The sequence below is a fragment of the Aotus nancymaae genome, unplaced genomic scaffold (assembly GCF_030222135.1).
Source record: "Aotus nancymaae isolate 86718 unplaced genomic scaffold, 86718_ANA_hifiasm-v0.15.2.pri h1tg000022l_1, whole genome shotgun sequence".
Taxonomy (NCBI): domain Eukaryota; kingdom Metazoa; phylum Chordata; class Mammalia; order Primates; family Aotidae; genus Aotus; species Aotus nancymaae.
Window position 1 is genome coordinate 4,913,744 of NW_026988435.1, and position 16,516 is coordinate 4,930,259.

Below are 16,516 nucleotides of genomic sequence, written 5' to 3' on the forward strand. Positions count from 1 at the left end.
GACTAATAAAAAAGAAGAGAGACAAGAATCAAATAGTCACAATAAAAAATTAGAAAGGGAACATCATCGCTGATCCCACAGAAATACGAACTACAATTACTGACTACTATAAAAATCTCTATGCAAATAAACTAGAAAATCTAGAAGAAATAGATAAATTCCTAGAAACATACACCCTCCCAAGACTAAACCAGGAAAAAGTTGAATCTCTGAATAGATCAGTAACAAGTTCTGAAATTGAGGCAGTATTAATAGCCTACTAACCAAAATAGCCCAGGACCAGACAGATTCACAGTCAAATTCTATGAGAGGTACAAAGAAGAGCTGGTACCATTCCTTCTGAAACTATTCCAGACAATAGAAAAAGAAGGACACCTCCCTAACTCATTTTATGAGGTCAGCATCATCCTGATACCAAAACCTGGCAGAAACACAACAAACAAAGAAAATTTCAGGTCAATATCCCTGATAAACATTGATGTGAAAATCTTCAATAAAATACTGGCAAACCAAATCCAGCAGCACATTAAAAAGCTTATTCACCACAATCAACTCAGGTTCATCCCTAGGATGGAAGGCTGGTTCAACATATGCAAATCAATAAATGTAATCCATCACATAAACAGAACCAATGACAAAAACCACATGATTATCTCAATAGATGAAGAAGAGTCTTTCAATAAACTTCAAGACCTCTTCGTGCTAAAAACCACTCAATAAACCAGGTATTGATGGAACATATTTCAAAATAATAAGAGCTATTTATGACAGACCCACAGCCAATATCATATTGAATGGGCAAAATCTGGACGCATTCCCTTTGAAAACCAGCACAAGACTAAGATGCCCTCTCTCACCACTCCTATTCAACATAGTATTGGAACTTCTGGCCAGGGCAATCAAGCAAGAGAAAGAACTAAAGGGTATTTAAATAAGAGAGGAAGTCAAATTATTTCTGTTTGCAGATGACATGATTATATATTTAGAAAACCTCATTGTCTCAGATAAAGAAATTTCCTTTATATGCTAACTTGACATATTCTGGCACTTCACTTAAAGAAATTAATCTTTGGGCTGTTTCTTTATTATTTTTCATGTCATCATACAAAACTTCAATGAATAAATATTAAATTCTCATTATGATACCCAGTCTCCTGTGTTAGCAGAAGTGGTCATGATTTCGATTAACAGCCTCAGTGTCCATATTCTGTTTCACCCAGCACCAAGTTCTCTTAGATTTTGGAGGACACAGGATAGAAAACAACACAATGTGTATACCAGAAGCTCATAATTCAGAAAAAAGTCTCATAAATTCCAAGCACAGATTATCATGACCTAGTTATTCTGTACTGACTGCATGGTCACTACATATGCTGCTGAGTTGAGAAACATCTTCAGAAGCAGTCAGCACTGGGGTTGACTTCAGCTCTCACCTCATCTGTATGCAACTAGCCAGACATGCAACCCCTTTGCAGTATGGTACTACAGAAGACAGCTAGTATTGTCTCAGCTGATTAGGACAACTTGGTTCCTCTTTAAAGTATGTTTCAAACATATTTGGAGTGAAGATTTCTCAGTTTTGACCCTTAGAATGCTAACAGATAAGATTCAACACAATAAAATAAAGAGTAAAATAAGCCACCCTGAATGAGTACCAGAAAAAAATGCAGAGAATAGATTAAGGATTTTATATATTTGAGGTTTTAATTAAGAACATGAAATAAATGTGTATAATATATGTCAAAATAAAAGAAGAAATGTAAGTAATGGAGTATAATAGATCAATAAAAATAAGAATGATTTGAATACCAACATAATACATTTAGAAATGAATAATATAGAAAAGAGAAGTGAAATTGTAATTGGTGGGTTTAGAATAAAAGTACACCAGCTGATGAGAGAATCAGACATTATCTATAATGCACCCTAGAGAGATAAAGAAGTAGAATACACTAAAGAGAGGTCAAAAGACAGGGAGGGGAGAAGAGAAGGTCCAGAATACATCAAACATATGTGAAAATCAAAATCTAAAGCTTTTATTAAAAAATATAAAAATAGAGGTATCTTTATGACCATAGGGTTAGAGAAGTTTTTCTTAAGACACAAAAAGCTGACTGTAAAAAATTCCCTTCTTCAAAGTACATTAAAAAGAAAATGAAAAGACAAACCACATGAGAAAAACTATTTGAAATAAATATATTTCAATGGTATTATATCCTGATAATTTAATAAACTGCAAAAACATAATAAACAGAAAACATAATTGGAAAATTTGATAGTCATTTTAACAAGTATTTCACAAAATATAAAATAAGTAAAAAATTACTACAAGCAAATTATTTAATCTTATTAATGGGGGCTACACACCAAAACTACAATAAGATACTAATTTAAGTTCATTAAATGGGCATACCAGTAAATCTACACAATGCCACAACTAGGCAAATATATGAGAAATAGGTATTTTTAATACATTTGCAATTGGAATTAGTATAATCAATTCTAAGAACAATTTAGCTTCATTGCTTAAAGTAGAAAATGCAGACACTTCTAAGTAATTCCATTTTTAATGTATGAACTATTAAAGAAAAATTTATTCAATGATATTTATTAAAGCACTTCATTCAAAGCCATTGCAATAAACATAGGGACCACTGCAATGAGGTCTTGCAGTGAGGGATAGAGATTGGGCTGGATTTCAAATATAGCATGGGCAAGTAGAATTTATACCCAAAGAGTAGGATGGGGGTTACTGGATGCAAAGGCAAAGAGGATACTAGATGAACAGACGTAACAGATTCTTTCTGAATATATGCCAGTGTAAGCCAATATTACCTATGAAGCAGTGGCAGATGAAGAACTGGATCAGAAATTGAAAGCCATGAGATATGGAGGGTGGTAGATTTGTGCTCTACTGACTGAGCTGGGTTCTTTGTTAAAACTGGATTTACAAGGAGGTGCACCGAAAGGCCTAGGAAAAGGTTCAGGAACTCAACTAAAGTCTTACCAAGCAGAAATACTTTGTCAATAAGCTAGGAAAAGTCTTGTAAATGTGCACCAAAAAGACTTCCTGAAGAGTGCAAGTAGCCATCTTGCTTATAGTAGAAAAAACCAAACAGAAAACAAAAAAATAAAAAAGGAAAATTAATAATAGCAAACCAAATATTTATCAGCACAATTAATCAATAGGAAATTAAAGATGTACAGAATCTCTTGTAACATGAGTAAGCCAAGGGCAGATAATATTATTAAAAAACTGTGCTGTAGTCATACAATGGGATATTTTACAACACTAAATAATTATCTCAACATCACGCAAAATACCATAGATCAATAATAGGCATATAGTGTTAGTGGAAAAGCAAGTCACATAGAACAATTCTGAATTTAACATACTTTACTGAAGCTCAAAATAAAAAAAAGGAACTGTATTTGGGAATGCATTGTCTTTTCAGTTCAGAAAGGAACACAGATATTTTCCTATGTGCAGGAGGCAGAAATAGTAATGAATAGGGAATTAAAGGCTTACAGAATCCCTTGAAGAATGGGGAAGCCAAAGGCAGAGAACATTGCACTGACTTCAAAATATCAGGATGCTGCAGAAATATCAGAAAATAACCTTGTGATCTTATTGACTAGTAGTAGCATCAAATAGATGATTTGCAATGAAAATTCCTAAATAATGATCAAAATCATTCTGTTCGCTTTGGAGGCTGATGATATTTCCTCCTCTTCTTACTTTCAAATATTACAGGCTTCTTAATATGGAAAACTAACCCAAAATGCTGTTGGCAGTAGTGTCAAAGAAATATGGCTTTAGGCGTCACTCTTATGAGACAGGCAAAATATAAGAGAGGGTGAAGCTGACACTGAGTTGAGAATCTGGGACAATGGTAAATCTATTCTTTTAAAATTAAGGCAGTGATAAATACAAAATTCAAGATATTTGTTACCTTTACATAAAAAAGGGAAAATTGGGAAAACACACATATAAAAATCAGTGGCATTGCTAATGTTCTGGCATTCAAGTTGGACTGTGGGAGTTTATTTTTGTTCTTCAGAACTTTCGCATACATCTTATACCCATTTTAATATATGAAATACTTCAAATTTTATATGTAGCCTCAGTACAAATTTTAAAAACATAAATGTTTCTGATGTATTATATATGAGTAAATTATGTGTTGTTCACAAAAATAGCCCATTTGAATGCAAAGATGCAGAAACAAGTCGCTATTTTCCTACTTTGTTAAAACATTAAAAATTATGTTTTCTTTATCTGTACTTTTTTCTGGAAAACATTGATTGTTCCTAAAAATAAAGTAAAATTACTACAAGAGGAATTCCAGAAGAAAATGGAAAATAATTCAATGCACAGATTCAGGCACTAATTAATTTTTTTATAATGTTATTCGTTAACAGTACAAATATTAGTTTTCTTTTAGTCTAAGTAAGGTGCCAACATATAGCCTTCAAACCACCAGTCATAGTAGGTTATTTTTTCCATGTCTTCATTTTAAAATGCTGGGAATTAAAAACACATTATATTCCCCTAAACTAGATAATATATCTATTTTATAAAATGATAATTATAGAGTACATATATATAAGAAAATCCAAAGAGATATAACAAGGCTTGTTAAAGCTCCTTAAAAACCATTTGAAACAAAATCATTATAGTAAGCAATTATCTTAAAAATTAAACATCTAGTTATATCAATAAAAATTATTATTTTAATAAACACAAAGGGGAAATAAAGCAAATAGAATCATTTTGAGATAATAACATACTAAATGACAGATCAGCATTGTTTTTAAATGGAAAGAAACTTTATTTCACACTCAGAATATTAGTCCTGATTCTCTCTACTTATATAAACTGTTAGTGTGTTTTAGTGTGTTTGTGTATATGTGCAAGTATAATATACAATAAAATATATCAATGGAATTTTAAAGAAATCCATATGATATTGTTATGCTAGAAAACAATGTTACCTAACAAAGGCTTCATTCTCTTTTTAAATATATGTAAAACTATTTTTCCCATGCATTTATTCATTTATTTTTAATTTTTAAATAACAAATTAAATCTTACATATTCATTTTGTACAACATGCTATTTTGAACCATGTATACATTTTAAAATGCTAAACGGGGCTAATTAACATTGACAATGGCATTTAATAAAGTGACTTTTGCTAGCCAAGAAAACCTCAAACAGTACTTTCTGTTTTGGATCGCTAAATTCAGTTCTTACATTTTAAAGGGTACTTACTAAATACATAGAATGCATTTCCCTGGAAAAGGTAACATGCCATTTTCTCTATTAAAAGAAAATGGAATAAATTCTATAGTGGAAAAGAAAGAAGTGAATAAAAGAATTGGTAGAACCAGAGCTACCCCACAGCTATTTTTCTCTCTATTTCTCCTATGGAGTCCTTTTTTATTTGCTGAACAAATAGCCAATTGTTGGTGAAGGGAGGAGAACTATTCAACTGTGCCAGCTACTACCACCTGCTGCAACTAATTAAGTGTGATTATAGTGAAGAGGTGGCAACATTATCATAACCACCTGAAATTCTTGGTTTGAGAGAATGCCCAGAATTTCAGGGCATTGAACCAACAAAGACAAATCATTCAACTGATACAGAAGGTCTCTGAAGTTACTTAGCCCAGTACTTCTTTGGCTACATATACCATCAGGTCAACTAGTGAATTACATATATTTAATCTGCTATCAGATAATACAAATCAGCATAGAAGTCAAACCAACTGCTATAATACAGCTGATTTGATTTATTTTTTTCATGAAAAGATTTCACTTACCCAGAAAGATAAAACATATTAGATTTGAAATAGCAATTATTCTACCAAAGTGATTTATTAACAGACAAAACCTATAGACTTATTTCTTCTTCACCCACAATATGACTATGGCAGCCAGTAGTCTTGCTGTACTGGCATTGGACATGAAGGCCCCCAGAGTGGCTCAGCCCTCTACAGGCTGGAGTCTTCTGTAGTTGCTTCAGGTCTTCATGCAGCTCATTGTCCAAACCATTGGCCAGGATCTGGGTATATTTTACATCTGCTCTCTGTTCACAAACCAGTCTGGGATCTTGTGCTGGTGTGGATTTTGCATAATGGTGATAACATGAACCACCTCCTCCTCAGTGAATTCTCCCGTCCTCTTGGGGAGGTCAATATCTGCTTTCCTCAACATCCTTAAAGGAAGTGATGGCAGAGGCTGTTTTTCACTCCCCATTGTGTTGGTATCCAGTACTCGCAAAATATACCGGAACTTCTCAGGGATCACTAGGGATATGCCAGCAGCGCTGGTGGTAGACATGTACGCCTCCAGTTGAAAAGCCCAAAGTAATTTACATTATAAAATCTTAGCAAAATTTTTAAAGTCTTACAGAACAGTTGTAATGAGCATAGATATCAGCGAATCTCAACCATTAAGAAGAAAATAGTTGATCCTCTGAATGTACAGCCAAGTCCATTGAAACCAATAAAATCAATTTCTTTGTCAACATTGTCCCATGTCCATGATTAATGCTAGGATTAGAGTCCCGATAGCAAAAATAGAGATATACAGAAATGGCAGTCACATTTTCAGTCTTTCACGCCCTTTCCTTCTATGACTTACACGTCTACTGGCTTAGTTTAGGATTCCCAATACAACTTTAAAGAATATAAATTGATAAACGTATAAGGGGATTAGGGAAAGTATTTGATGAATTCAGGCAAAAAAAGACAAACACTTCTAAATGAAACATTTTAAAAAGTTGGAAGAAGTGGGAGGGTGGAAGCTGCAGTGAGCCCAGATAGCCCACTGCACTCCAGCCTGGGTAACAGAGCAAGACTCCATCTCAAAAAAAGAAAAAGAAAACAAAAGGAGTTCTTTCAAATCTAAATCTCTTGAGTAATTGTCCTGATTCTTTGAAGGCAATGACATATATTGAGAAGGTGTGCATGTTAAAGGAGAAACAGTTATGCTACAAGAGATACAAATAATTAGCATAAATATGTGAAGATGATTTCAGGTAATTACTCCATTATATAGTCATTTAAGAAAGATTATATTTATGAACATATTACATAGTTAATCCTTGTGACTGTTGAAACAAGTTCTTGAAAGTGGTTTTAAAATGCAATCTACAAAAGAGGATACCAGACAAAAATACCTAAACTATATATTTAATTGGATATAGGATTCATTTGCAAGAGGGAAAGAAGAAAGATAGGAAAACAGAAAAGAAGATAGGAAAGGAGAGTGGAAGGGAGGGATGAAGAGGGAGAAAAGAAAGAGTAGAAGGGAGGGTTAAGATGTCTTTATTTGAATAGGAGATCTATAATTAAAAAAAGGGATGCCTGCTACATTTTTGATGAAATGACTATAAGAATAAGGCCTACCTTCTAAAAGTATTGTTCATAAGGAAGATTATTTTTTTCTTAGAAAACTACTGATGTATGTGGATTTCATGTAGATTCTTTTTCTATGTGATGGATCAGGGAGAATAATTTAATAAGATATCTAATACATCTGAAGCTACACTTTTCAGATTCCCAGAAATGTGTATGAGTAGCCAGAAAAACAGAATTTAAAAGGCATGAAAAGATGGAATAGAACTTTGCTTTTTACTATGACATACCAAGAATTGAATATACAAAAGCAGTTCTGCAGACAAATTTGCCTTTTAAAGGTTTTAAAGGCTACTTTATTTTTCATTAAGTAAATGTATTGGTTCTCCTATTAGAGTAGTAAAGGGAAACAATTATATGTATTTGAAAAGTGAGAAAAATAAAAAGAAGCAAACGAGAAGAAACTCTATCCGACACCTCAATCAATCAACCTTTCAACCTTTCATTCTCCTACCCCTCACCTCTCTTTTCCCCACACACATACACATATTCACCTGTGGAACTGGCTTTAATGTATAAAATTCGAATGAAATTTTTATTCTATATTTTCAAAATCGACTTTGGAGTATAGTTTTCCAAGCAATTTTTTTTTTTCCAAAATAAAATGTCATTTTAGTATTTTCCTTACACTTTAGTATTCCATATTTGGTTGTGCCTCTGTTTAATTTCGTGTAGCTGGACACAAATTTTTATGGAGTTTGAATGAAAAATAATACCTTCACTAAGGCCTAGATTAACTGCTTGTAGGAACCCAGTAAGAGAGTAACAGTAGGGAGCATTTGCTGAAGCTTATACCTGGTAACTCTTTAGGAGGAGATGTTTCTCCAGAACCCTCGGTGCCAGCAGTCCTTCAATATCTCATGGTACCCAGAAAGCAGAGCAACTACAAGTCTGGGATGCAGCCTTTCTTTTCCAGTGGGAAAAGCAAACCCTGGCTATTTATTGAAAGTTCATGGCCATTACTGTAATTAAAGAATAAGTTTTACAGTGTTGACTACAATGTTGTTATTTACAAACATGAACACATGAGTAACAAATCATAGCAGAAACACTTGCTTACAAAAGTGTACTTTTACCACCCACTTCATTTATCTGTCTGTCTATCTGTCTATCTATCTATCTGCATATATTTTCCGACTTGATATGTTTTCTTTTTCTGTTGTTTGGGACAAAGACCCTTTTTTGGTTATCCTCCTTAAGAGTAAAGAAATTCTTCAAAATTCTCCACAACTTTTCAGCAGCACTTCAGGTTTTGGATTTCAACAGGAACTGAGATAAAAGGTTTTCTCCTAAATAATAGAGGGCTCTCATCTTTAATATCCCTTAATCCAATCAGAAGAAAGGCAGCAGCTGCCAAGGGTATTGCTCCCTTTCTCAGAAATATTCCTTCAGATGGTTGGATTTCCAAAGTCTTTGGAAAACTCTTCATGGTACAGAGACTTATTCAGCCCATTGATGTCTCATATGTTTACTTTAGAAAAAAGTATTGGAACTAACCCCTTTTAATCTGTATGCTTCTTAGTATGTACATTGTGCTTCAGTAAAAAGTCCTATTTAATAAGAAATGGGCACCAAAGACACTGATTGACCCCACTCTGAATATAAACGAAAAGCCTGATGAAAGCTTGGCAGCGCTGCCCTTTGGGTTGTCCTTCCTGCTCCTCATACTCAGATGAAGAAATACTATGTTACCAGGACTTAGAGGGCCCCCATGTGGCCGGATGAAACTTATCCAAGCAACTTTAGTCCTTTCTAAAGTATCCAGTAACCCAACTTCAATAGCATAGATTAATTTGCCAGTTCTCGAATTGTATAAATAGAATTGTATAGTGGTATGTGTTGTGTCTGGCTTCTTTCACTCAACGTTGTATCGCGGTATTTAACCTGCTGTTGCATGTGGCAACCATTTGATCTTTCTTTTCTGTTGATCTTTACCTTTCACTGCATGTACTTTCCACATTGTATTTATCCATTCAACAGAGGATGAAGGTCTGTTTATAAACACTGATATTATTTATGATTTGCATTAGTTTTCTAGGACAGCCATAACAAAATACCAGATTGGGTGGCTTAAACAAGAGGAGTTTATTTCTTGCAATTCTCAGGGCTGGGAGTCCAAGATCAAGGTGCTTGTAGGTTTGGCTTCTCCTTTTTCAGGAAAAGTCCTCTACTCTTGGCTTGAAGACAGCCCCCATCTCCCATGTCCTCATATGACCTGTTCCTTGTGTGCATACATACCTGGTGTCATGCTCTCTTTTTATAAGGACACTAGTCATATTGAATTAGGGACTTTATCCTTACAACTTCATTTAACCTTAATTGCTTCTGTAAAGATATTATTTCCAAGTACATACAAATTACAGTTTAGTACTCTAACATATGTATTTTGGTGGGACACAATTCAATTCATAACATTACCTCTCACAGTAGGTTAATTTTTATTTTCTAGAATTTTATATAAATGCCATCACAATATTTATTTTTCATCTAGCTTCTTTTACATTATACTTATTTTGAAATTTGTTCAGTTGTACCATATATCAATAATTTATTTATTTTTACTGATAAGCAGTATTCTATTGTACGAATATGTCAGAGTTTTCTATACACCTGTAATGGAACATTTTGGTCATTTCTAGTTTCAGCTCTTATAAATAAAGCCTCTGTGAATTTTTCAAAGGATATATGTTTTTATTTCTCTTGTGATAATATGTAGAAATGAAAATGGCTAGGCTAAATAGTAAATGTATTTTAACATTTTAAGAAATCACCAAGATGTTTAACTGATTCTATTATTTTGCATTCCTACCAGCAATATGTGTTTATTTCAGATTCCCCCCCATTCTTGCCAACAGATTATACAGTCAAAATACTTAGATTTAGCCATTCCAATAAGTACATGGTACTGTCTCATCATGGTGTCAATTTGAAATGTATTAATGACTATTATGATGAGTATTGAGTTATATAAATAATTACTATTAATATATGTTCTTTGATAAGTTATCTGTACAAAGCTGTTGTCTTTCTTAAAAATAATTATTTCACAATCTTTACAAATTCCAGATACAAGTCCTACATTAGGTATATGACTTGCAGGTATTTTTTCTGCTCTGTGATTTTTTTTTTAAGTTCTGTTTTAGGTTCTGATCTCGGTTAACTCTGAATTCTTCTTTGATACTCACAACACCATGTCTTGTGAGTCATACCTCAGAAATATTTGTCAAGCCCAAGTTCACAAATTACTTATAAAAGTTTTATAGTTTCAAGTGTTATATTTAGGTCTGTGATGCATTTTGAGTTAATTTTTGTGTATATATTAATTATATGTAAAAGTTCATTTTTTACACACTGATATCCAATCTTTCCAGGTCCATTTGTTGAAACGTTTATACTTTCTCTACTTAGTTTCTTTTGCATGTTTGCTACAATTAGTTTTCCTGTAGCATTGTGTATATTCCTGGACTCTGTGTTCTGCTTCATTGTCTATATGTCTGTTTTTATGCCAATTCTCTACCTCCATGGGTAATGTAATTTTAGAATAAGTCTTTAGGTAGTGTTAAATCTTCCGATTTTATTCTTTATCAAAGAAGTTCAATTTGAGGAGAACATAGACTATACAGAATCGGCTGACCCATGAATGCTTTAAAACTCTCCATTAATTTAGATTTTAATTTCTCATAGCAACATTTTGTTGTTTTCAGTGTGTTTGTTGTTGTTTTCAGTGTTTCCGCTTGCTGATTTTTTGTGCAATTTGTCATTAAGTATTTATTTTAAGGGTTATTGCAATGAAAATTGCATAAAAGGAATTATTTATTAATTTCTAATTGTTCATTACAAATATGTAAATCAATGATTTATTCAGTAAATTTCTTAAAATTGCTGATTAGATTTTTGCCATTTTCTGATTAGATTTTTGCCATTATGTAGTTTTTCTACATAATGGGTCATATTTTCTTTGAATAAAAACATGTTTACTTCTTTCTTTCCAAACGAAATGACTTTTTTTCTTCTCTTATTGTTTTAGAAACTTCACTATAATGTTTATTGAACTTCCTCTCTTAATATTGATTTTAGATAGGAAGAAATCCAGCTTTCACAATTAAGTGTGATACTAGCTACAGCTTTGTATATATGGGGAAATTTTATTATATTATTAATTTGCTGAGAGTTTTCAATACCAGGAATCATTGTTGGATTATGTAAAATGTTTATTCTGCATCTATTTATATGACTGTGTATATTTTATTGTTTTCAGTTTATTAATTCAGTAAATTACATTATTGACTATACATTGATTATACATTTTAAACTAACCTTTAATTTTTGTAGGAGTAATGTTGAGAACTGTTGCATGTTTAGAAACAAGGGATATTAACCTGTAGAAAAATTTTCTTCTCATCTTTGTGTCAGTTTTGTATTAGCATAATATTGCTTCATAGAATTACACAATTATTCTCTTCTTTACAATTTTCTGGAATAGTTTTGAATAGAATTTTCTTTGGAATTATTTGTAAAATTTACCAAAGAAGTCATCTGAACCTGGAGGGTTTTATTTTTTCCATGAAAGTTTTTAAACTATATTTTCAAGACCTCTAACAGATATAAAAGTATTCATGTTGTCAATGCCTTTTGTGTGAGCTTTGGTAATTTGTGTCTTTTAAAGAATATGTTTTTTATTTATGTTTTTATATATTGATTTAGAATTTTGCAAAATATTCCCTTATTATCCTTTTACATCTAAAGAATATATGAGACTATTTCTCATCATCTCTCATACCTGAAACTGGCAAAGTTTATGTTTTCTTTTACCAGAATGAGTCAGATGTGTTATTAATTATATTGATATTTTCAAAGGTCCAGTTTTATTTTATCTATAATTTTTATGTTTGCTATAATATTGATTTCCACTCTCATCTTTGTTATTTCCTTTATTGTAATTATTCTGTTTAATTTGAAATTATTTCTCAAGTTTTTAAAATAGAAGCTGTTTATTTTAGAGTGTTCTGCTTTTATAAGAATTTAATGTTATAAATGTCTTCATAAGTACTACTTTAGCCATATCTTTATGTACATTTCACAAGTTTTTTGCTCTGTTTTTATTTTGTTTCAATGCAAAATATGTTCTAATTTCTTTATTTTTCATAACAGTTATCTTGATATATAACTCACATGCTATACAATTTACTTATGTAAATTATGCAATTCAATTGTTTTAAATAGGTTCAGAGAGCTATACAGCCATTACCATAATCAATTATCCAACATTTTTGTCACCTAATGGTACCTTCTTACAGTAACCCCTTATTTATTAGTAGTCATTCTCCCTCTCTATCCAGCCTTAAGCAACCATGATGCTATGTTATTATTTTATAGATTTGCCTATTCTGGACATTACATGTAGATTGAATTATGTAATATACGTTATTTCATTGTTGGCTTCTTTTTCTTAGCATAATGTTTTCAAGGTTCATCCAGGTTGAGTCATTTATTGTTGAATAACATTTTATTGTGTGGTGTGGTAAGCAGAATAATTACCACTTAAGGATGTCTATATCTTAATCCCAGAACGTGTAAATAGATGAATTTATATGGCAAAAATAATTGTGCTGATGTGATTAAGAACTTTGAGATGTGACTGAGCTAAGGATCTAGGGAAGATTATCCTACAGTATCCAGATGGGCCAAATGCTATAAGAAGATGGAATAAGGTGAAAGAGTTAGAGTCAGGAACAAGATGTGATGAAGAAAGCAGAGGTCAGAGTGATGTAAATACTTTACCGAAGGTTTAGGAGAAAGCCTCAAGTCAAGGAATAAAAGCATCCTCTAGTAGCTGGAAGGGGTAAAGGTACGTATAATCCCCTCAAGCCTCCAGAAGAAACACACCTCTGATAGTACAGCTATTATATTCCTTTGCAACTCATTTCAGATGTCTAATCCACTAAATTATAGTATTTTTACAGCATCAATAGGAAACAAATACATATAAACATTTCATTTGCTCTCTTATCAGTTTTGCATATTTGGGTTGGTTCTACTTTTGGCTATTGCAAATAAATCTTTTATAATCATTTGTTTTACAGATTTTTATGTAAACACATATTTTGATTCCTTAAGGTATACATATAGGAGTAGAGATTTTGGGTCGTATGGTAACTCTAGGTTTAACTTTTTGGAGAATTGCCAGACTGATTTACAACCAGCTCCACCATTTTATGTTCCCACCAATAGCATAAAAGGGTGTAAATTTCCCCATATCTTTACCAAAAGTTGTTATTTATCTTTATGACTTTAGGCATTCTTGGGAGGTGCAAATGGTACATCATTGTGGTTTTGACTAGCAGTTATCTGATGGTTAATCAAGTTGAGCATTTCATAATATGCTTAGAAGCCAATTTTACATTTTTTGAAGAAATATCTGTTAAGATTGTTTACCTGTTTTTAATTTGGAATTTCCCTTTTTATTATTGTATTGTAATTTGATACTCACTTACAACTTATATATATATATATTTAGATAAATATACTTCATCAAATATATGATTTGCAAAAATTGTCTTACACTCTGTGAATGTCTAGACTTTACCAATAAGAAGTTTGCAAAATGGGAGGAACATCATATGCTCAAATGAAACAATTAGGAATAACATAAATCTGTATATATTCACGCTAAGTTGTTTAGAAAAGTTGTTACAAAACTAGTGTAGCATAAGAACAGTTGAATTATAAAATAAAGAGTGCATCCTGTCCAGCAATTCTAGGTAAAATTGAGAGAATGCCATTGCTGGGTTAATTCTTTGTTCTTTTGTGGACTAGTTCTCATGGCTCTGAGCTATTCTGACTACTCAAGTCATCTAATTATGTTCACAGGAGGAAAGAAGCTAAAATGCTAATTAAAGATGGTGTGAAACTTTTTCAAAAGTCTAACAGTAATATTGTATGGAAAATTAAAATGAAATTTCCTTTGCTTAGTGTTAAAATTCTTGTTCATATGATCTGACATTAAAGAATGAAAGTAAAACCTTTTGGGAAAAGACATTAATTACACATTTCTTTCTTCATATTTCCTGTCAGATATCTTCCTATCATGTATATTATTAGAGTTTTTAGGCATTTTATGAAAAATTTGCTATCATTTTATTCTTCTGATGAAATTATTTTGGGGCTAATATATTTAATTCATAAACACTCTAGACTTCCACATTTGGCATTTCCAGGACAACATAGAGCCCTGTATCCAATGGAGCTGAATAAAACAGGGAAATATTTTTGATGGCATGTGTATTAGTTTGTTCTCACACTGATATAAATAACTGCCTGATACTGGGTAACTTATAAAGAGAAGATGTTTAATTGACTCACACAGTTCTGTATCACTGAGGAAGCCTCAGGAAACTTACAATCGTGGTGGAAAGGGAGCAAAAACATCCCTCTTCACAAGGCGTCAGGAGAGAGAATAGCCACGCAAAAGGGAGAAAGCCCCCAATAAAGCCATCATATCTCCTGAGAACTTACTATCATAAGAACAGCATGGTTGAAACTGCCCCATGATTCAATTGCCTCCCAGCAGGTCCCTCCCATGACATATGGGGATTATGGAAACTACAATTTAAGATGAGATTTGGTTGGGATCACAGGCAAACCATATCATTCTTCCAGTGGCCCCTCCAAAATCTCATGTCCTCACATTTTAAAACACAATCATGCTTTCCCAATATTTACCCCAATGTCTTAACTAATTCCAACATTAACTAAAAAGTCGAAGTTCAGTCTCATCTGAGACAAGACAAGAAGTGAAGAAGAGGGGCTTGGATGCAGCCAAGACATAAAGCATCAAGATTCTAGAAAACAGAAGGTACAGATATTTAAGGCCAATTCTGTGCAGTAGTTTTCTTTACAAGCATTTTTTATGACTAAGCTGTTAATGATGAGAGAAAAACAGAAAGTTACAGCAAATCTGAGATTAGAATTTGCCATTCTTGTAGTGTGAGAGAAAAAAAATGGTCAAGCAGTGGGTTAACCCTTGTAAAATTCATAGGCGCTCAACTGGAACCCCTCAAGATATATGACCTAAAATCAGCCTCAAAGTAAAGGTTTCTTTATGAAGCCTGACACTCTATCAGAACAAGGTTTATGAAGTCTGGCACTTGGTCTCAGTTCCTGAATGTATTGAGGAGATTTCTTACTCTAACAGTTACCTCACAGCAGTGGACAGGGTAAGAAAACACACAGACACACATATAAAATATGTGCACATAGATAATTTTTTATCTGTACACATATACTTTATTAATTAATTAATTTATTTAAAGATGGAGTCTAGCTCTGCCACCTAGGCTTGAGTGCAGCAGTGCAATCTTGGCTCACTGCAACCTCTGCCTCCTGGGTTTAAGCAATTCTCTTGCCTCAGCCTCCCAAGTAACTGGGATTACAGGTGCCTGCCACCATGCATGACTAATTTTTCTGTTTTTAGTAGAGACAGGGTTTCACCATGTTGGCCAGGCTGGTCTCAAATTCCTGACCTCAAGTGATCCACCTGCCTCAGCCTCCCAAAGTGTTGAGATTACAGGCATGTGCCACCACATTCAGCCAATATTTACTTCAGATAGATAGATAGATAGATAGATAGATAGATAGATAGATAGATAGATGCATGTATGTGTGTGTGCTCTGTGATCTTGTATACAAAATGTTCAGCATTCAATAAAAACTTGCCAGACACACCAAGGAAAAGATGCATAGGGTTATCAAACAAGAGGACTATATCCATGGAAAGATAAAAATATTAGAAGTATTAACATTGGCTTTAACACTTCTAAATGGCAGTGGCATATTTTAATTACTTTTAGAACAGACATAAGAGTCAATGAAAGTAAGCACAGTGTATACCAGAAACCAAGAAGTAGACCTCTACATTTGGTACATGAAAGCCAAAATGTAAAGGCACATTTGGCAATAATGGGTAACCTCATTTTTACATTCTTTTTCCCCAAAAATCACATAATCAGCTTACTTCATTTTACAGTAAGTAAAACTGCATATAAATGTAAAGTGATGACAATGAGTCCTCTGAAAATGAGACATGTCTTCA